At 40.0% G+C, this 23,431-nt stretch overlaps 1 long non-coding RNA gene across 8 annotated transcripts in view; it reads left to right on the plus strand.

Annotated features, from left to right (window-relative positions):
• The window catches only part of LOC103279512 (uncharacterized), an 86,406-nt gene that overhangs the window by 35,989 nt on the left and 26,986 nt on the right, over nucleotides 1-23,431 (plus strand). For 4 of the 8 annotated variants that reach the window (XR_010002527.1, XR_010002526.1, XR_010002525.1 and 1 more), the window contains 2 exons: nucleotides 11,863-11,982; nucleotides 12,550-12,619. This is a non-coding gene — a long non-coding RNA (uncharacterized LOC103279512). Of the gene's footprint in view, nucleotides 1-11,862; nucleotides 11,983-12,549; nucleotides 12,620-13,081; nucleotides 14,222-14,247; nucleotides 15,229-18,796; nucleotides 21,622-23,431 lie in introns of those variants that run through there. The other 4 variants (XR_506842.3, XR_010002530.1, XR_010002528.1 and 1 more) reach the window with 4 other exon arrangements.

Genomic DNA, 23,431 nt, shown 5'->3' on the forward strand with positions numbered 1-23,431 from the left:
AACCATGGACTTGATATCCTTGGTTTCACTTATCCACCCTCCAAAACAATTACTCAGTGGAAGGGTTTGTGAGCACCTCTAGGTTCTCCAGTGCTAATCTGTGGTATACTTCTGGCCCAAAGATAATCAAAATATAGGATTCACTATTATCTATGATTCAGGTTGATCTTGGAATGTACTCCCTGTGGGAGAGGTCATATTGTATTCCATTTTAACTGCCATAATTTCAGTGGAAGCCTGAAATTTGCCAATTAGGGTTTGGCACTTAGAATTCTGAAATGGAAGCTCTAGTAGCTCATCAGACTGCAGATTCTAGGATTTCATATAATACAACCATGTGTCGCACCTCAGGTTAGCTTCACCTTGCTAAAGACACCAAGTCACACACAGAAAATACTTTTGTAGTTTATTTAGAAAATAGGCAAGATAGTTCATAAAAAGGTAAAAGTTCAGTTCCAAAAGACAGGTACAAAACCAGGCTGTAAGCAATAAGTCCATAGAAACATAGGACATGAAACAAGGTCCTTATCATAGAAGCCAAAAGTCCCAGCAACCAGAATATATCTACATAAGAATCCAGGAAAGCAAACTTGGTACAGGAAAGCAGACATGCTTCTTGATAAAGTGATGAAGTTGCATTGACAGAGATCTCCCTTTCGGCAGACTGTTTTAAAAGCACGACATAAAGGCATTCCTTTGCCCTTTGCCCTCCTGTTTATTAGCTATTCAAAGACTTCTACGCAACCCTCTAAATTCCAGTCTCGAAGTCCGATCGAGAGACGTGGCCTCAGAGTCAAGGCCACTGAGCTCTTTAGTGTTATCAGGCGGAGGCAAAGAGCTACCCTCCCTTTCTGCTTCTAGCACCTGAAATCCATCATCAGAAACAACATCATCATTTCTTCCCATGGCAACAACTCCCTGCTCTTCATTTCCCACAGGAGGAACACTCTGCACCTGGACCCTATAATTCCCAGCATCAAAGTCATCTTCAAATTCATCCTGAATCTGTTGAATCCCATCACTATGCACATATAACCCAGAATCCTCATCAGAATCACACAAAGGCACATCAGAGTCACACAAAGGCAAAGGCTGAGTCACAACACCATGACAGAATATTCCATAGAGTGGAATGATAGTAATATAATGTGAATAGGTCTACAGAAGATAGATAGTTGTCAACTTTGGGGGAAAAAACTCAAACAAACCATGGACCAAAGAACTATAGTTTGTCAAGCCACTCATGCTACAAGGACAGAGACCAGCATTCTGGTTTATCTCTGATAAACCAGGATTCACACAGTACATTGACTTATGGCAAGACTCAAATATGCCCTACATACCTGTAGTGTACCATTATGCCATTCAAAAACTATTTCAGTTTATTCTATTGTTCCTTTTCTTTTTTTTATTACTTCACTTATTTTTCTAGATGAAACTTTGTGTATATACTTCTGCAAATTGATTTATTTCCTTTGTGTATAGACATCCACAAAATATTATTATGTCATGATACCACAATGTATTAGAAAGCAATATGTTTCATTCCCAAATAGAATTTGAAAATTGACTCGGATGGATACAAAATGAAGTACAGAGTTATTCTGGCAATTATTAGATAAGAATGGCAGCAAAGAAGATGTTCAGCAGTGAAGTGCTTTTGCAAAAATTCTGGAGACTGTGTGAAAAAGACTGTTGATATTTTTGTTGTAGTAACATGTTATGCAATATGCATCTGCTACTTTACACATTATCAGTTTGATTATTCAGTATTGACATCAAGCCACCAAATGCCTTTTATGAAGATTGATTCTGAACTTGCCACTCTGAAAAGCTGGTATCTTTTATTGCATGCTTCAGCTACAACTCTGCATTTTTTAAATCAAATGTTTTCTTCTTGTTTCTGTTTGAGAAACTATTCAGCACACACATACGCATGGTTGCTACTCTGTCTCTTGCAGCAAATCTGGAGTGGCATTCTGTTTATGAATTATGATGGCATAAATCTGGTTTAAACCAGTGTGATTCACTTTTTCAGTTGTTGCACAGACCAGGCAATATCTACTGTTCCTCCCCAAATCTAGCTTTTGAGCTCTTTTCCTATAGTCATGTAGGAGAATGTCCTGCTTAAAAGCAAGCTTTTAGCAGGTAGCATAGAAAGACATAGAAAACATGCACACTGCAGAACTATAGTAGTTTGACACCACTTTAACTACCATGGCTCCATCCTATGGGATCCTGAGATTCATGATTTATTGTGGCAGTGAAGGGTAAATATATCACATAACTACAAAGCCCAGAATTCCATAGTCTGGAACCATGCCAATATGGTGTCAAACTGCTATAATTCTGCAATGTGGATACAGCCCTAACTACGGGGACATAGTTATGTCTACATAGCTGCATCTCCCAAAGCAAGCTTTCTGTTCTGTTTTACTATAGTCCATTCTTCTAGTTAATTTTGTGAGTATTGGTGCATTGGACATTATTTATTGGCATTGTCTCATCTGTTTTACAGTTTAGTTTTCTGGAGCCAACCCAGGTTGATTCCCTCAGTTACTTTCGGCATGTTATGCCAAATTTTTACATGGATAATGTCTTTAACATCTATATGACAACATCAGTTAAGCATTTCTTTACAAGCATAAGTAGTAATATTATTTTATTTTTATTCTTTACTTTATTTATATCTCGCCTTCCTCTCTGAGGGCACTCAAGGTGGCTAACGGTCACACACTTTGATCAATTGAAAACAGAGGAAATGCAAACATTAAAAAACCCCCAATTAAACAGTATTGTGTGTGAAAAGTTTAAAGTCTCTTTGGCATTTGCTGAGATTTTTTCTAGGCCGCCCCTCCCCCCCCCTGCCCAATACCAAAATGCATGGATACTAAAGTTCCATTATATACAATGGTATAGCAAAATTGTGTCCCTTATAAAAATAGCAAAATCACAGTTTAAAAAATCCATTTTTACGCTGTGGATGGTTAAATACAAAATATGTGGCTGCAGAGGGACAGCTATATAGAATTTACAGGATCTGAGCATGAAATTCAGAGGGTGGTGCTGGATGTGAGATCAATATTATCCTGTAAATTTGTGAGGCTATATATCCAAAATTTCTCTTTATTCAAACATTCTTGTATCACAGTTTCTCAAACTGTTACAACACACCAATTCTCAAAATTTCTTGACTACAGTCTCCATTTTGATTTATGATTGAACCAAGGAACATCTTCTATTCCAATGTCTTCATCATCTAGTTTAAAGTTATGTAAATAATCTGTGAGTAGGCAGCACATTAATAAAGTAAATATCCTAGTACAACTAAGTCTCCATTCCACCCTCCACAACCACAAGCAGAGAGTCAGACAACTGTTATACAAATAGTTCCTTCACAAAAGAGATGCCAGAGAGACAACTACAATTGTAAAATGTTAAGCCAAGATAAACTTAACTTCTTTAGTCCCAATCACATAGTGATAGTATAATAATACAGTAGAGATGACAAATAAATAGAGGATGAAATGATGAGAAGGATAATAATAATTCAAGACGCATATTAACAATGGCTTATATCTGGAAACATTTTAAGGAAGTAAAACAAATCAAATAATCACAGCGGAACTAATAATATCTTCACAAAACTGTAATTGTTTAGACTATGATATATGGATATATTTTTAAATCTGTCTGCAGAGGTGGACAATGAAAGAGAACCAGACTCATCAGTTTTGGAGAATACAATGTCTACAAAAGAATAATAAAGATCAGCACATACAGTATGTACTATAATAACCAGTACTCCCATGCAGTCAGAGATTTAGGTACAGGGTGGCAAATTGATGTCTTTGTGCTCCAGAGTCCATGATCAATGGTCTAGCAGAGGATGACTGCAAGTTAGAGCAATACAGGATGTGAGACATCACAGGGAATAAATGCTTACAGGTGTGTGTGTGTGTGTGTGTGTGTGTGTGTGTGTGTGTATACACATACACACACACACACACACACACACAGAGACTGTGCCTAAACAACTAAAGCAGTGGTTCCCAGCCTGTGGATCCCCAGGTATTTTGGGCTACAACTCCCAGAAATCCCAGCCAGTTTGCCAGCTGTTAGGATTTCTGGGAGTTGAAGGCCAAAACACCTGGGGACCCACAGGTTGAGAGCCACTGAACTAGAGAGTATCATGCAAACTAAAGCAATAAGTGAGAATAGGCATGAAATGGTTGCTAATTTTAATAAATTTCCACTGAGTTTTCCTAGACAAGGATGTAAAACCTGACTTGATCAATGCTTGTATGGTTTCTTTTAACATATTTAATGCAGGGTCTTGCAAGGTTGTGGATTTTGTTGTTATTGAGAAAATGTGCATATTTTTTGAGTTTTCATGTTCTGTGTGCATTATAAAGTAAAAAGTTAAATTACAAAGACGACGTCCTGAAGGGATCATGTGTGTCTTTGTGGTCAGTCAGTATTTTCTTTTGTGATTACTTCACAAATATGGGAAATATGCTTGTTTCTGAAGAGACCAAACATTTAGGCCCTTTTAATAGTATTTTCTGTGAACTTGAATGGTGTGGTGGTTTGAGCACTGGACTATGACTCTGGAGACCAGGATTCAAATTCCTGCTTGACCATGAAAACCCTCTTCACATGGGGCATTTTTGCCCCGTTTTGCCACTTTTATGTGTGGCAAAGACAGTGCTTGCCATGCGCCACCACAGGACGCACGGCAAACCCTGTCCACATTCCCCCCAAAGTGGAGGAGAAGCACCAAAAGGTGTTTTCTCCTCTACTATGTGGAGGAAAGTGTAGTTTGGGTAGCTCTGATGGAGCTACCTGCATTTTCCTCCCCTTTTTGCCACGTGATAGCAGAAAGGGTGGCAGGGCAACATGCCAAAGCACCCTCTCCCATCCCCTCAATGTGATGAGGGGAGGAGGGAGGGTATGCAGGGCACCACAAGCTGCTCTGCATTCCTTCCCTTTTGCCAGCAATTGCCAACACACCATGTGAAGTGGTCGATAGTGATCTTGGGCAAGCCATACTCTCTCCTTGGACTCTCCATAAGTTGGAAAAAAATAATATTTTTCTATAAATTGCAAATACTGTGCTGGAGCTAAATGTTTTGAGAGGGTGAATGTTGCACCCCAAGGCAGCGTGAGCACTGGAAACCAAACAGAGACCAATAATCATATAATATCTTTATTAAAACAATTATAAATTCAGGAATGAATAAATGGAAAGGATGAGTGGACAATAGTCCTTTGTAAAAAGGTATGAATTAGTCCAAAGAGTTGAAGAGAAATGTCCAATATTATTGTCCAAAGTCCAGAAACCAAAACATGCTTAAAACTGTTGAAAAGTTCTTGAGCGGGGAAAACAACAAGGAAGCAAGACTGAATAACAAGATCCAAAGTCACTAGAAAGTCTTTGATATCCAGGCAGGAACGAGACGAAGCTAAAACCAATCTTGATTCAGGAACAAAGCAAGGAAGTGGATTTACTCCAGTTCTAATTGGGAGTCGCGGCTTAGCTTGGCCGCCAGGAACAGGAAACTTGGCTTGGTAGAATCAGGAACTAGAGTCGGTGAACTGTTCTCAGGAAATCGCTACGGTCACACCGCAAAGTGTTCACAGTGTAAGGCACTTTTATGGAACTTAGATCTGATCACAACGAAGGGAAGCCAAACTCCCCAGAGGTTCCCAAGGGAATCTTCTATCCATTATCCCCTCGAGATGCCAAACGTTGACTCCTTTGCAGTCCTTGTTTTTCTGATCTCTGGCGATGCAGAAACTCCCTTCTGTTAAAGGATACATTCCCTGGAGAACTTGGAACATCTGGTTCAGCCACGGGAGTAATATTTTCAGTATTTCTCCCAATTAAGGAAGCATCTGAGCTATCAACAGCTGGGAGTTGTAATTGGAAGGAGCTCTGTGGACTAGGCAAAAAGTCAGAATAAGCTTCATCCTGGTCAAAGTTCATTTCTGAATCAGGTTCAGAAACCAAAGGTGGCTGGGGTATGACAGTGAAGAATTTTTGAGGAGCTATTATAGCATATTGAAATTATCAGTCCTGAGTAGTGTCTTGACAATGGTGAGATTTTCTCACAATCCTGTTCCCAGTGAAAGATGTTGAGGACTGTGATCTGAAAATACCTATCACAAGTTCATGTCCCATTTGGAAATCCCTTTAGATCGTTTGGCTGGGGGCTGGCGAGGGTAGAATCCAATTTTTGGGAAAGATGATGTCTGAATATTTTTATGAGTTTATTTCTCTACATATCTCTTCTGATTACATAATATTTACATGCCTATAATCCCTTTGATTTTTTTGTTCTTTTGGTTTTACATATATATCAAGCATTTGGAGAGCCACTGGAGGCCACAGTGGACAATAATGCTTAGATGAGCCAAGTATCTGACTCAGTACAAGAGTCCATTTATGGCATTAGATTTTCTATGGGAGTAAAGAAAAATTTAGAGCAATTGATTTATTTATTACTTTGTTGCATAAAACAAGGAAGATAAGGATGAGATCAGCACCAGACCAAACTAGAATTAAAACTTGCAGCAGGAAGAACAACACATTTTGCCCTGCAGTGATACTGACACCAAATAGCCACAAGCAGATTAAGCAGGATTAGAAGTCATTGCTTGATAAGGAAATTGAGGGCAGCAGACAGAGAAGCTGGCAAGGTTACTGACCAATTTGGTTTTTACCAAAGGAACTGGCACAAGATCTGCTTTTCATTTGTTTACCCCAGTATTCACCGTTTCAGCTTTAGTTCCCTTCTTCACTTTGCTTTCTAAAGCAGGGAAGTCAGTCTGACCTCTGTTTTGAAGTTGGACTGAATCCTTGAAGGCTAGAGCTGCAGAGTATTCTCCAGCCAAGGACTGGCTGCAGTTATTTATAAACAGTTTAGAAGAACAGCATGAACTGGGGGGCTTGTGGAGGGGGGCGATGTAGGGAAATTTTCTTTATGCTGTCTTTGCTGCTTCAGTGAACACAGCAGCATGTTTGGATTTGCTTTGTTACGTGCCAGTGGGCCTCGTGCTAGAAAAGTGAGGTCAGATCCAAAGGCAAGTCTCACTGTATAGGCATTTTGAACGTGACACGCTTAAATAGGCCAGTAGCCTAGAATATGGCATTACTAAGCCTTACTGCTTATTTAGGTTCACAAAAGAGCAAGGTGAGTCTAAGGCCCCACTTTATCTAGGCAGCAACTACCAGAGCATTAGCAAGGCTACCACTGATGCAACGTACTGTGCAACCTTTAGCAAGCTACTTTCTCTCAACCTCAGAGAAAGTCAGCGGCCTCCAATCTTTCCAAGAAAAACCCATAGAGTTGCCATAAGCATACTCTACAACTGGTAATTGGCCACCTTAGTAAGGACAGTTACACTGTATTGTCTGTCTCTTGCTTCTTGAATTTCTTTAAAAATGTCCCAGATGCCCTGCTCAGGATATTTCATGAAGGTTTGGCACTGCTGCTTAGCATGGCCAGTGAACACTGAGCTAGGCTAGGTGGTAAAAAAAAGGATAGGTCAAGAAATGGTGGTAGAGATGATGAGGAAGGTAGTGAAGATGTTGCTAAAAGGTAGTGAAGATGTTGCTAAAAGCCAGGTCACTGTTGTCCTCATCTTTGGCACTACTGTCACCACTTCTTCAAGCAAGACTCAACTAGATCGGGGTTGGCTGCATCACCCAAACCTTTTTAATTTTGCCTCCACCACTAGCAGTTCCTCCACCTGGTAAGGTGACGTGGAGGGCCAAGTCACCATCACATTCCTTGTTTTCACTGGTGCTCTGTCTACCCATCAAGGTGTTGCCCTCCCTGCTTGACATGGTTAGCAAAGTCTCAGCCAGACTGGATAGAAAGCCAAGTCAGCCCCTCTTACTTGGCTTTGCAGGAATCGGTTCCATTTCCTCCATTACAACTACCCTGTTTCCCTGAAAATAAGACAGGGTCTTATATTAATTTTTGCTCCCAAAGATGCACTAGGTCTTATTTTCAGGGGATGTCTTATTTTTCCATGAAGAAGAGCTCACATTTATTGTTGAACAACAAAATGAACATTTATTATATACTGTAAAGTAGTTGTCATCACAAACCAGCATAACCAGACAAACTATGAATCCTATCAAGAATTTCTTGTTACTACCATTATTTACATGTACAACAATCTATGGTACCTCTTGCAATTTAGGTTTCACAAGGTTTCCACGCTGATTTCTCTCTATTCTAGTTTCAATGTAGTCATGAATGATGAATAATATAATATACTATAATAATAATATGATAATATAATAATAATATAATGATATACAATATATTAATGAGATAATATAGTATAGGATATAATAATAACAGAAAATGATAATAATATGGTATTAATAGGATAATATAATAATGGGATATAATAACAGAATAGCATAATAATATAATAATAATAGGATAATAGAATAGAATAATAGAATGGAATAGAATGATATAAAATATATTAATAGGATAATATAAAATGGAATATAATAATAACAGAATGTGCTAATAATAATAAAATAATAATATGATAATATAATAGAATAATAGTATAGAATATAATGATATAAAATATATTAATAGGGTAATATAAAATGGAATTTAATAATAACAGAATAATATAATAATAATATGAAAATATAATAGAATAATAATAGAATAATAATATAATGATATAATAATAATAGAAAAATATAATATAATGATTTAAAATATATTAATAGGATAATATAATAATGGGATATAATAATAGTAACAGAATATGATGATAATAATATGGCAATAGAATAATAGTATAAAATAATCAGTTTCATGGCATAGGATAGGAAGATGAGAGGAGAATCCCAATGCGTCCTGTACCTTTAAGAAGCAAAAGCAGCAAGACGAAAGCCCTCTTCCTTCCCTCCCTCCCACCCTCCCTTGCCCTGGCTCCAGGAGCCAATCAGAAGCCTCTGGGAAGAAGAGAGCATGGCCAGCAAGGCCAGGATGGAGAAGGAAGAAACGGCAGCGCAGCAGCAGCCACGGAAGGTTTTTCAAGCCTCGGCTGGGGGACAGGCAAGGCAAGGCAGGGAGGGAGGGAGGCACAGAAAGCACTTTCCCTCCCTCCCTCCGGTGTATGAATGAGTGCTGCTTCTTCCCTGCAGCCATGCTTCCCAATGGAACTCTGCTGCAGCCTTAGTTGCTAGGTCTTACTTTCAGGGGAGGCCTTATATTTGGCAATCCCCCCAAACCCCTGCTAGGTCTTATTCTTTGGGGAGGTCTTATTTTCGGGGAAACACGGTAGCTGTCAAATAGCAGTGCCCCATCAGCATCTCAGGAGGAGCCATCCAAGATGATGGTGTCTCTGTCAGACAATTGTGTAGTAAAAAAGCAACATTTGATGCTTTGAGAGGAGATGGGAGATGATGACAACAGCAAGTGAAAGACTGTTGCTAACAGTAACGGTAGCAATGATGATCATCATACCAAGGGCAGCTGCAATGTACAGGAGAATATGGTGGTCCCAGCTTTTATCTATGAAATGTGATACCTAAGTGAAGCAGGAGTAGATGTGGAGGAAAGAGATGTGAACATTGGAGGAAGGAACATTAACAATGTAAGATATTCAAATGATACCATACTACTAGAAGAAATATCACTGCCATGGAAGAGGTTCAAGGAAAACTATGGAAGAAGTTCAAGGAAAAAAGTGCAAAGGCATGTTTACAGGTGAACATGAAGAAAACAAAAATAATGACCACAGATACTTTATATAACTTTAAAGCAGATGATGAAGATATCAAAATAGATTTTCCATACTTTCATTGAGCCATTAATTAGGATGGAGACTGCAGTCAAGAAATCAGTGCATACAGGCTGGATCTACACTGCCCTATATCCCAGGAATTGATCCTAGATTATTTGGCAGTGTAGACTCATATAATCCACTTCAAAGTAGATAATCTGGGATTTGATTCTGGGATATAGGGCAGTGTAGATCCTGTCTAAGAAGGGCACTATGAAAGAACAAGGAAAGAACCTGAAATGTCAAGATACATCCTTGAAAATTGAAGCTGGGATGGTCCATGCCATCAAATTTCCAATTGCTATGTATTGTTCTGAAATATGGACAATGAAGAAAGCTGATGAGAAGAAAATCAACTTATTTGAAATGTTGTACTGGAGAAAAGTTTAAAAGATACCATGGACTGCTAAAAAGATAAATCAATGGAGCCCAGAGCAAATCAAGTTTAGACTTTCCCTAAAAGCTAAGATGACTAAACTGGGACTGCCCTAATTCAGACATATCATGAGGAGACAAGACTCACTAGAAAAGACAATGATGCTTGATAAGATAGAAAGCAACAAGAAAAGAGAAAGACTACATTCCACTTGGGTAGATTCAATCAAGGAAGCCATGGCCCTGAATCTGTAAGATATGAGCAGGGCTGTTGATGATAGAGTGACTTATAGGTCTTCTATTCATGAGGTTACCATATGATGAGGTTGACTGAAGGCACTCAACAACAAAACTAAATGCCACTCCAAGGGCATTGTGGCACTTTTAAAGCTTGCAAAGACACAGCAACCCTAAATTGCTTAGAACACTGGCACTAACAGGCAGGATTCACATTTTGGACAACATCTCCCAGAATTCCACACCAACATTGGAGTTGTAGTCTACAAAGTGCCTTTCTGAAGAGGGAATTTACTCAGCCAGAGATTCTTTTCAAAATTGGACTTGATTGTCATTGTCTACACTAGGAATAGTCAGCTATGACTCTCCAAATACTTTTGTCCCAGCAGTCCTAAACCATTGCTGGAGCATTATGGGAATCATAGCCTAACAATATCTAGAGAGTCACATTTTCCCCTTCTAAATAAAAGCTTACTTGGACTGACCTCCCTGTACCCCCCCAAAAAAACTTTTAGAAGTTGAAACGTAGAATTCGACCTCTAAACATTGATGGAGTATTTTCTATAACTGCTAAATTTCAGCTTCTAGTTGGATTTGACACAGTGAAAGAACTGGCACTGACACAGAGTGGGAAAGCATCCTTCTGAGAAAAGTGAACATGTTATCACATTATAATTCTGAAAGTGAGAAGACATGTAGAGGAAATTTAAAGGTGCATCAGTATACTGGGCAATCACAACACCCTCAAATGGCCTCTCAAATAACATCATGATGTAGGAGTATCTTTCGCTAGCAAAGAATGAGCTCTACAAATGGGAGTGCATCCAATGAAGAAGTCCTATGTTGGGTTAGAGTTCTCTCTTGTGTCTAAATATACCACTGCTGGTCCCAAAATGTTGCTGTTTTGGGATATAGACAGCCACAAAACAGGTGGATCTTCAGGGAGACCTCAGTATTTTGCTATGTTCTCTACAACAGCCTTGGACGTTACACCCAAATCTCTTTCCAGTGGAATCAGGGAGTGATGGGGAAAAGAGGGGCAAATGGAACCACATAGGAAAGTTAAGGTGGGATGGGTGGATGGTTTTTGTATAGAGTTACCAGGCTACGACCATCCCAGTTACGGAAAGTCTGGGGCTAATAGAAATTGAGCAAGGACACTATGAAGGAACTATGCAAGATTCTTAAGTGTCAGGATGATCCATGCTTTTGCACTTCAAATTCCTATTTCAATTGGGAGTATCACAAGGGCAGCCTTATAAGGATAAATCCCTTACAATGTCTGTAAAATGGATATATCAAATCAACTGAAGCTGCATGTCTTTTTAAAAAAATCACCAAGACTAACAAATTAGGAAAATGTGTATATACCTACTTTTCAAGTGTTCTCACCTTGAAATTTATTCTCTTCATGCTGAGAATTGGTGAAGAGGGCCAGAACCTGAGGATCTGCATATTGCCATCACAGGCCAGTACAAGCTGGAAAGTCTTCAACCGACAGAGTGGATACCTTTGGACAGAATACAAATATTTCAATATGTATGTATTTACTTATATTGCATTCATGCTTTTCCCGAGAACAGAATAGGCATCTGTAGCAAACCCAGATCGATTTCTTGCACAGACCCCTTCAGGGAGCTGTTTAGAGAGCTAAAAATGCTGTCTCCCACATAAAAATAAACTTAAACTGGCTGGAAATCTATCATTGGTCATAAATTACAGTTTGTTTGCTTTTTTCGCAACTTGAGAAACTGCCAGTCTCTTCTGGTGTGAGAGAATTGGCCGTCTGCAAGGACGTTGCCCAGGGGACACCTGGCTGTTTTTTGATGTTTTACCATCCTTGTGGGAAACTTCTCTCATATCCCTGCATGGATCTGGAGCTGACAGAGGGAGCTCATTCACATGCTCTCTGGATTTGAACCAGCAACCTTTAGGTCAGCAACCCAACCTTCAAGTCACCAGTCCTGCCAGCACAAGGGTTTAACCCATTGTGCCACCGGGGGTTCCTAAATTATGGTTTAGTTGGGTTTTTTTTTTAACTTAAACAATGTGAGTTGGCCCTGCAGTCTATTTAAAAGATGAATTTTCTCTCCTGTACTTTTCTAGGGCAGGGAATACAGCTGTTTGGGCCTGGGAAAAGGGAATCAGGAAGATCAAGAGCCACAAAAAGTGCCAGGTGGGTCATGTTAAAAAGGGGAAACCTCCAAATATTGCAGGTGCCATCTTGAACATAGTGCCATCTTGTGGCACCAAGGCAAATGCCAGATTTTTCAGTCCCTCACCTCCCTTACTGGTAATGTTCTATGCCAGGGATAGGCAATTATGGTCCTTGGGATATTTTGGGGGGGGGGGGATGCAACCAGAACTACTCATACCTGTTACAGTATAGATAAAAAATGAAATCAATAAAATGAGAAAACCTATTTGGACCAGGTCCAAAGACTGCTTGTTCTCCTCTTGTAAGCTTTTAGAGGGAACCTCAAGTGTAATTATCTCACTGTACAACTGCCATCTTAGACATCTTATGGTTGTAGAGAGATGAAAAAAACATAGTAAAGCATTTACTTAGATCACCAAATTAGGCAGTCAATCTGCAAGTTTTTTGTAATCTTTGTTGTTGCTATGTGCCTTCAAGTAGTTTCCAACTTATGACGACTAACTCTATAAAGTGAACCTTCAAGGATTTCCTGACTCATGGTGACCTCAAGGTTTCATGGTATTTTCTTCACAAGGATCAAGGAACTCTTACAACACCTATGTGTTCCCTATGTGATTGAAAATATGACATGGCTATTTATTCATTTTGTATCAAAACATTGCATAAATAGGTATAAAACTGATAAAAATAAAGGGAACACAAGCGGTTATTTTTTTTTTACAAAAAACAGGCAACAGTGATTGCATTGTCTGTAGCTTTAAACAATTTTTCCGCTAGGCATGAGGCAGGGCATTGTGGACAAGTATACAGATGCGGATGTAGTGTCTCAGAGACCCCCAAGTCATGACCCCATCGCTATTACGGAGCAGACTGAAGATGGGGTTTCCGCCATTTCCGCTTGATTCCGTCCCTTTCCAGGTGCCTACTGTGGACAGTTCTAGCCCACAGTTCACAAGAAAGGGCCTTGGCTCTCAGCCCGGTTCTCCAGAGAATGTTAGTTTTGACCGCCGATTATCTTGGGAGGCTTCACATGTGGAAAAACAGGTTTTGAGAAGGAGCGCTCGTTTAGCAGAGAGAGCCAGCGTTAATTAGGCTGGTTCCCTTGAGAGTTTTCAGGGAGGACTGCATCTGGCAAAGTTGTTGACTTTGGTCATTTTCCCTTGGGAAAGAGCTCGGACACCTGGCTGAGGAGGAGAGCAAAGTCCCATAAAAGTTCTGGGCACCAAATAGATCTTGTGTTCAACGTGTCAGTTGAGGGATTCACATCGTCTCTAGTTCTGCAGCGCGTTACTCTAGAGTAGACCGGCTGCCTCTCATCTTCCTGCCAAGCCTGGACAGTGATTCAGCTTTACCACGATTAACTTTGCCTTGCTTGCATCCTAGCCTCGGATTGAGCCCTGGAACTCTGGACAGATCTTGCCTTAATTCCCCACTCAAACAGCCTAAAGGTTTGAGTGTGTTTCGGTTAATGGATTTAAAACTTTGAACTCTAATACTGGACATCTGCTTCCATATTACTGGACTATATTTGACCTTTCCTGAAAGGTCTACTGCTGGACTATATACTCTGCTTATTTTCTGTTGTCTCCTTTATTTCCTTAATAAAGATATTAGATTGTTTATTGGCCTTCATGTTTGATTCCCAGTGCTCACGCTGCCTGAGGTGTCACAGCGGAGTTGTTTTTCTGCTCCAGAGTCACACAAGATGGAGGATTCTTCTAGATAGTGCCATTTTGCCAGGTTGTCTTTTGATCTGCCCACTCCACTTCTGAGTCTTTTCAGGGACATCCAAGTTGCCCATTCTTGGTTTGTGTAATGCCTCATGGGCCTTGTAGTCCTGCTCCCAGTGCCACCGTGGCTGATGAAGATGAAAACATGGGGTTTTCGCCGGCTCAGCAAGAGACGGAATTTTTCCAGATGCCTGATGTTGATGTTTTTGCCCAAGAACCCATTAAAACAGACCTTGAGCAGTTCTCACCCTCTTTTGTTAGGAGACAATCCTATACTGCAGGCAGGGGAGAGAAGGAGCAGGTTCGGAGGAGTTTGAGACTTGCAGCTAAACAAGACACTGATTAGCCATGTTCCCCTGGGAAAATCTAGGGAGTCTCACATCTGGAGAGAGCTGTGTTTCGTTTCCTGTTCCCTAGGGAAAGGGAGCGCTGGACACCTGCTTTGCAGGAAAACGAGACCTAGTTAAATGTGCCTGGCACGGTAGGTTCCGTGCGAAGTCAACAGAGCAGCTTCAGGAGTGATTTCGTGTTTCCAGCCTAGTGTGGACTTCACAAAGTCCGCAAACCCAGTCTCCTTGCTTTGCCTATCCAAGTATTCAAGAATTGCCTTGCCTTGTTCCTAGTCACGGACCTTGTTCCTAGAATCAAGTTTTGTTTTCAGCCTTGTTGTGGATTTACCTTGGACCTTGAAAGATCCTGGACATTTCCCCACACTATTGCTTGGCAATAGTGTGTGTTTCGGTTTGTTGGATTCTACTTTGAACTCTAATATCATTTATTGGACAAAACATTTCTGGACTATATTTGACCTCATCTGATAGGTCTGCTTCTGGACCATATTTTCTACTTGTTTTTATTATTATTATATATTTCCTTAATAAAGATATTAGATAGTTATTGGCCTCTGTGTTCGGTTCTTAGTGCTCCGTTGCCTCAGGCGTGACAGTTTGTCCCTGAAGACAGACCCTCATGGGGGGCCATCCTTTTGGGATTTCCTGGTTTAGTTGCCCAGAGGGATACTCATGCCTTTGTGAAGGAACATTAAGAGGAATGGTGGCTCTCGTGGCTATGAATACATAAGTCTAGGTTATGCATTGTTCTCTGAAAACAAAAAACAACATGTGTTTTTCCGCTATTGACCCTTTAGAAGTTTTGGACTTGGATTCCTGGAATCCCATTGACCATTCTATATAGGCTTCTGGGAACTGAAGTCCAAAGTAATCTGCAAAATATAAACCAGAATCAACACATGTATTGTGTGGCTACTTTTTGGGAAACAGACTAATTCTGTACTTATAAAACCTGAACTATTCTTACTATCTTGCCTAGAAGAAAGCCAATCTAAATCTAGGTTTTAACCATCTAAATGTGGCTCTCTGTCCCTGGTTCATGTTAGCCTATCTTCCTGAAGATATGGACAAAGGACCAGTAGAGCTAGGTGCCACCCTAGACGAAAAATACTTCACTCCAGACTCTCAAATGAATACTTCCAGTAGAACAGAAGAGGTTTCTGTTTACATTGGTGTTTCATTGATGTAGCGGCCTCCTGGTAGATATTATATTATTTCCAGCAATTGAAACAAAGGAAGATGAATTAGTCTTAATTGGAGCTACTAAACTAGACAGGAAAAACAATGATGTATAATAAGTTGCAGATGCAGAACAATCAGTTTTAGGCCTGTAGGAGGTTTTTAGTCCTGAAGTTGCCCCTAGATCTCCTTTACTTTCCCCGACACCATAAGGAACCGATTTTTTAAAAGCTATGAATGTAACATCATCAGAAGTGCAATTTGAATGTCTCACATCAGCATTAATTCTAGTCTAGTCAATTATTCAATAAATGAAAACATTGTGGTTCCTCGAGAATGGTGTATACTGTTGACTAAGCTTGATTAAAACCTTCCACTTAAAATAAGCAGACATTCCCTCTCCTTTATATCTTTAAAACTGAACACTTAGCATGACCTAATATGGGGAAGGGGACATATGCTGAAATTGCAAGCTTGCTGGAAGTTTATGGGGGTGGGCTTGAACGACCAAAGCCTTACTTAGTTTTGACAGATAGAGAAAAGAGAGATGAGGTCTGGTGCCAATTTTTTTTACAGAGTTCTGTATAATCCATGCTGTTACCATCATTATGAAGAGAAGGAGGTAGAAAGAGTGTGTTGTAAAGCCATACTTGTATACACCTAACAGAGAGCATAGCAATTCCTCCCTCTATTTTACACACTCGGGGCCTCATCACATGGAGGTCCTTGATGCAGGGGACAATGGGGGGATCCGTAGGGCAGCATGGCAAATCTTGGGTCAGCAGGACAAGTCCATCACTTAGCATCCCACATTGCCCATCACATGTTGGAAAGTGTACCTTTCCAGTGTGCTCTTGCACTGTCCTCATGATTTCTTATCTGAACACAGGTAGTTTCCCATGTTCAGATTTCCCCCCTCCTAGCACACTTCACTGATGCAGCTGTCACCAAGCCCCCTGGAAGTAGATGTGCATCATGTGATGAGAGCTGGCAGGCTCCATGCGAGCTGTGTGAGTGAAGTGTTCTAGGACAGGGAATGGAGTGTGGAGTTGTTGCAAAAGAAAGTTATATGCTTCCTTTTGTTTCTCCTGGTTAACAAGCATTGCATAGATGGAGGATTTAGTGGATCAACTAAAAACGGGCTCTTTCCCTACTTTGCTGCCATTCCACATTTCTACTAGACAGACAGACAGAGAGATTTGTTTATTGATTAGTCCTCTGACATATCAACGGTAAAAGACAAAAGACAAGTATACAAAGACACAATAAGCACAAATCCCTATCCTAACATTCCTGTAATAAAATACATTTAAGCACTTAAACTTGATTAAATTATAAGTTTGCTAACATAGGATTGGATTAAATTACAAAATGATTTTAAATAAATTCATCGCCATGACAAGAGACCTCGTTTTGTGAGAGAAAGAGATCTCTCCGGTGGGGAGCCTTTATAATAAATTCAGCTATGTGATGGACTGAGTGTAGATTCTTCTCAGAAAGAAAATAGAACAGTTTGGCATTTGGATCCCAGTTGGTTATTCTAACCAAAAGTGGCTGTAAATATTGAGATCTCACCTAGGCATATAAACAACAATTAAACAAAATATGCATAGTGTTCTCTATGGCTGGAGTGCCACAGATGCAGGTTCCACCAGAAATTGCAGTGCTGACATTACAATCATTGCATATAGCTGGAGGATATCAGAGGGACCTCTCTCTAAATATAGAAAATCTTAATCTTGCTGGCACCTTGCAAACTAATGTATGATGGCACAAGTTTTCTGAACTAAACACTTGTCAGTCCTTGAATTGCCATTCAACTTCATAGAAAATCTTAGCAATGCAGTGTTAATGTCTGAATCCATGATATGCTAGTGCTAACATTATGATGCCTGTGCTTCTCTCAAAGCATTGTGAAGTAAACTAGATTTGTCATAGTAGGCTTTTGCTTGTCAAGCAGCCCATTTGATCATAGCTAAACTATGAGGACGCCATCATAAACCAGTATAGCAACACATTTATTTTTAGAATATTTATTAAAAATATTAATATTACCGTTAGCCTGTCTGGAATATCACAGTCACTTCATACAGAAACCAAATATAGCCTTTTTCAAACAATGACATCTACTGTAGAGTTAATGCCAGTTGAGACCTCTTTAACTGCCATCACTCAATGCTATGGAATCATGGGAGTTGTGGTTTGGCAAGGTACCAGCACTTTTTCACAGAGAAGGTTGAAGACCTTGTAAAAAAACAACTCTCACGATTGCATAGCACAGGCCACAGCAGTTAAAGTATTGCTTTTAAAATGTAAATGCACTGTTCAAGTGTCCCAAACAATGAGTAAATAATGCATTCCTCAAGATATTGTTGGACTGCAGCTCCCAATAATCCTCACAACTGGCTGTAATTTCTAGGGTTGATGGATGTTACAATTCAACAATATCAGAAAGATCACATGAACCCACCCCTGTATTAAAACCAATGCAAGCTAGTCATAGTTATAGCTTGTCCATCTACTTTTGAGCAGTGACAGGCAGCAATCTAAGGCTGATGATTTTGAGTGACTTGGAAGGGTGCAAACTATACCTCTGAGGATGTCTGTCATAGATGTGGGCGAAACATCAGGAGAGAATACTTCTGGAACATGGCCATACTGCCCGGAAAACACACAACAACCCTGTGATCCCAGCCATGAAAGCCTTCGACACCACAGGGAGCAAACTATTATTATTTTCATACACATTTTTGTGGGATCATCTGCCTTAGATCAGCATAAGTCCCTTGCTCTGGATGCAACAATTCTGGATTTCAGGAGGGCAGTATTCCTTTATTTGCCTGATTTCAGGCAACAAAATCTTGCAGTAATTTGTGTTATAGCATGACTTCCTGCCTGCCTGCCTGACAGTGACCTTGGCTTAATTTCTTTTATAGGATTGTCCTGGAAGGTCTTTAGAGATCAAGAAGATATTCACATGTCCCTGAATTATTTTTCATGTGCGCGCACACATACCCACACACATATGGAGATCTATCCAAGCTCCTGTATGTTGTGTGCTGATGTCAGAATGGGGCACATGAATGACCGGCAAGAAGGAATGGAGAGTGCACAGTGGATAGCAAAGCAGAATGAATGTGGTCCTGGCTCTCTGGGTTTTATCTAGGGCTGCTCCAAAAGCTCATTTACATTGGGCCAACCTGCCTCTTGGCACACCCTCAATATCTCTTATGCCTACAAAACATATTGCCATATGTCACAATACATAGAATCATAGAATCATAGAATAGTAGAGTTGGAAGAAACCACATGGGCCATCCAGTCCAACCCCCTGCTAAGAAGCCCATCTTTGAGATTTGCTTTTCTTGCCTTCTATTCCTTAGCTTTATTTTTGCTTTCCAGTGAGCTGAGGTTCTGTGACTATATTTCTGTTCTTCGCTATTTCCTTTGTCACAACTTTTGGTGGCTTTAGTGAAAGGATAGGTGCAGTTTGTGAGCAGGAGTGCCTGTCATCTCCAGTTTAGGGATCCCATTTAGAGGTGTAGGCAGCCAGTGTCAAGGCAAGCTTGGAGGCTGATCGGCCTGCTTCACCCCATGAAAAACCATGTGATGGCCTTCACCTATAGACAATCCTACATAGAATCATAGCATTGGAAAAGACCACAAGGGCCTTCCAGCTGAACCTCATTCTGCCACATAGGAACACACAATCAGAGAACTTCCACGAAATGACCAACCAGACTCTGTTTAAAAACCTCCAGAGAAAGAGACCCCATCATAGTCTGAGGCAGCATATTCAACTGTTGAACACCTCATACCATCAAGAAGTTCTTCCAAATGTTTAGGTAGAATCTCATTTCCTAAAATTTGAATCCATTGCTCTGTGTCCTGGTCTCTGGGCAGGAGAAGACAAATCTCCAATATGACGACCTTTCAAATATCAAGCTTGCTCCATCTTCAAGAAGACATCAATTCAAATATTTAAACATGGCTATCATATCCCATCTTAACCTTTTCTTCTCCAGGCTAAATGTACCCAGCTGCTTAAGCCACTCTTCACAAGGCATGTTTTCCACTGACCATTTTGATCACAGTCTTCTGGATATTTCCAGTTTGTCAATATCTTTCCTGAACTGTGTTGCCCAGAATTGGACACAGTATTCTGAGCGAGTTCTGATATCTCCCAACCCATGCTGGGAATAAATGGTTTCAGGCAGTTAGCCTGTCTCTGATGAATGCATACATGTCTATGCTCAGCCAAACCTCTTCAACTGTAACTGATAACACTGTGACCTTTTTATTCCAACAACACATTGTGGCCTTTATTGCCTAGTAAATCTGCTCAACACTCAGACCCCAATTATCAGTTTTGGTTGCTTCAGCAACCTTCTATCCCAATCTTTATTATTTGGTTTCTGTTTGTTTTGTTGATTTCAACTGTCATTTTTCCTTCTGTGCAGAAGTTTGTTTTGTGCAGTCTATGACAAATTATTTCTCCCCCATTGACAGTTGTCATATACATGTGTAGTGAACCTATACTGAATGATCCTATTTCCCTTCTCCCTCTTTCTTCTCTAATCCCAGCACGCTTAACTGATTCAAGCTAAAATTCTCACTGCACCTAAGATTTTGTCTGGCATAAGATGTAGCAGAGCATAACTGACTTCTGGCACGGTTTCACATGCTCCATATCCATAGCCTTTCCTATCTGCAGGCTTATTGTTAATGAATCTGAATAGCTTACTCTGCCAGTAGACACACTTATTAAAATTGGGATTATCTCCCCCTCCATATAGACATGGGTGCACACACACAAACAGGGAATGTGTGCATGAGGAAGAGAGAGAGAGGGAGGGAGAGAGATAAACATGCAGTTATATCTTAAAGCAGGACTGGACACCTTGTGACCTGAGAAATCTAATACAGTCCACTAAACATGTAGTGTAGTCTGCCAAATATTTAACAACCTTCTGATTTGCAATTGGAGGAAAGAAGCCAAAACAGGAGAACTTGGTATTGACTTTAACTGGTAACTGAAGAAAATGTGGGTCAATGTGGAAAATTTTCAGTATACAAGATAGCTGGAAATTTGAAAGAATTCCCCATGCCAGAGATGTGTAGTGGTTTAAGCACTGGACTACAATTCTGGAGAACATGCCTAATGGGCATAATGCATTCTCTTAGCCCAGTGGTTCTCAACCTGGGGTCCCCAGATATTTTTGGCCTTCAGCTCCCAGAAATCCTAACAGCTGGTAAACTGGCTGGGATTTCTGGGAGTTGTAGACCAAAAATATCTGGGGACCCTAGGTTGAGAACCACTGTCTTAGCCTCAGAGGAAGGTAGTGGCAAACCCCCTCTGAACAAATCTTGCAAAGAAAACCCTATGATTTGCCTTATGGTCACCATAAAATGACTTGAAGACACACAACAACAACAAAAACAACAACAACAACAACAACAAATTCTTGAATATCTTCTGTAACTTCCTAGGGTGTTCCAGATTTGAATCCATTTGGAAGTTTAGGTACAGGTAAAATGTCTGATAAATCTCAAAGCAATGCACAAATGTTTCAAAAACCTAACTTTTTTTAATGGATTTCGTTTGTTTTATTATTTAGTCTTGTTGGTATTTTATGCCAATATTTATCTGTTTTTTGAAAGCATTAAATGTATGCTGTTGTTTGTTGGAATCCATCCTGAGTCCCTTTGGGGAGATAGGGCAGAATAGAAATAAAGTTGTTGTTGTTGTTGATTATTATTATTATTATTATTATTATTATTATTATTATTATTATTATTATTCAGAAACATAATAAAATATAATCCATTTTCATCTTCTCAATATCCTTTTTCCTTTGGTCAAGCAACAAACAGTGATGTAAATCTTGTCAGATCTTACCAGGGCACAATATAAGACCATGTTAAACCAATGAAGTTACCAGTTTTGTTATGGATTCTGTATTTTATCATCAAAGTTAGCACACAACACATTCTGTAGATCATTGAGGGCTTGGTTGGCCATTATGGTTAGTTGGTTATATTCTGCTTGATGGGTCAAACGTTTTGCCAGCATGTTTTAATGAAACATTTTTTCTCATTCTTTGAGGGTGACTTTTAATGTGTTTTTCTTGCCCTTTCAGGGTTTGTTCTCACAAGTCTCTCTGCATGTGGCAGCCAGTTTTCAGGGCTGACTTATATGAATGGAGCCTGTCATGAATATGCCGTGACAGCATGTGTTTGGTTTGATGCAAATTAACTTTTGGGTGTGCTTTATGAGCACTTGAAGCCCCTAAGCAATAAACACAATAAACACCATCTTGCTGAATGTACTCATGCCATTGATGAAACTGCAACACAACACATGGCTGCACAACTGGAAAACATTGTCTGACTGAAAACTGGCAGCCGCCTTTCAAAAGAGATAGACCCCCCCCCCCCCAAATTAAAATTTCTGAAAATTGACCATAAGTCCCAGTACTGTGTGACCGAATGTATCACTTTTAGGTCCCATTAGACAAGCAACATTGAGGAGCTGTAGCAACAGCTATATGATGGAATCCTAGAATCACAGAAAAACTGTCTGCTATATAATGGTATAATTCTTTTTCATTTAGAAAAAGAAGTGAGTAATGAGAGGGGAAATGATGTTTATACAATTACAGTTGCCCCTCCACATTTGTGAATTTGATTATTTACTGATTTGATTTAAAAATTCTCTCTGAGGTCCACCTACATAGGTCTGAAAACCCAGAAAAAAGTGGGAAAAAGGCAGGGAGTGGCTACAAAATGCATACCCATAATGTGTACTTGACCATGGAAAACACATAGTAAAAAGGTTCGAATAAATCCAATATCGGGCGAAAAATGTGTTGCTTTGGAACATGATGTATACACACAAACAAGGAGAGACTGCAGCAGTGTTTGCTTGAGCCTTCCAGAGAGGGAAGGATGCTGCCCCCACCTCTCCTTTTAGCCAGCTGAGTCATTTGAGTAGAACTGACTTTTTATTTATCTTGAATTCAGTTGAAAGCCACTTCCACAATTTAGAGGCTTCCAGGTAAGGACACACATCTCCACATCCCACCCCAGGTTTGAGCAACAGTGGATCCTACAGTTCTACCCATTCCTCCTTAGCTGGTTGAGAAAGCACTGTGTGCACCAGCCCAAACTACATGAAGCCACAAAACCAGCAGGTGTCAACCTGCCAAAAAGAACTCCAGATGTCTCTGGCTGCTGTGTCAACAATATCCTACAGTTGACTGCACCTCCTCTCCAGCACCCACCCTGGGTCACTAGCTGAATACACAAATTATCATTTTGAGAAACTACTTTCTCACCACTGAACACCTCATTCCAAGTTATGTTAAAAGGTTAACAGATTTCACAGGACCCCTGAAGAAAACACAGTATACCCTAAACCTCTTTATTATTTATTAACAGTTAAATGCATAAGGGCCTGAACCTAACCCCAGTTGCTCCCTCTATTTTCCTTCTCCCAAATAGGAGCTAAAACAGTTATTGGTATAAATGAAGTCACCTTTTTGTGTGTTGATTAGTGTTTCAAGGAATTC

The sequence above is a fragment of the Anolis carolinensis genome, chromosome 2 (assembly GCF_035594765.1).
Source record: "Anolis carolinensis isolate JA03-04 chromosome 2, rAnoCar3.1.pri, whole genome shotgun sequence".
Classification (NCBI taxonomy): Eukaryota; Metazoa; Chordata; class Lepidosauria; order Squamata; family Dactyloidae; genus Anolis; species Anolis carolinensis.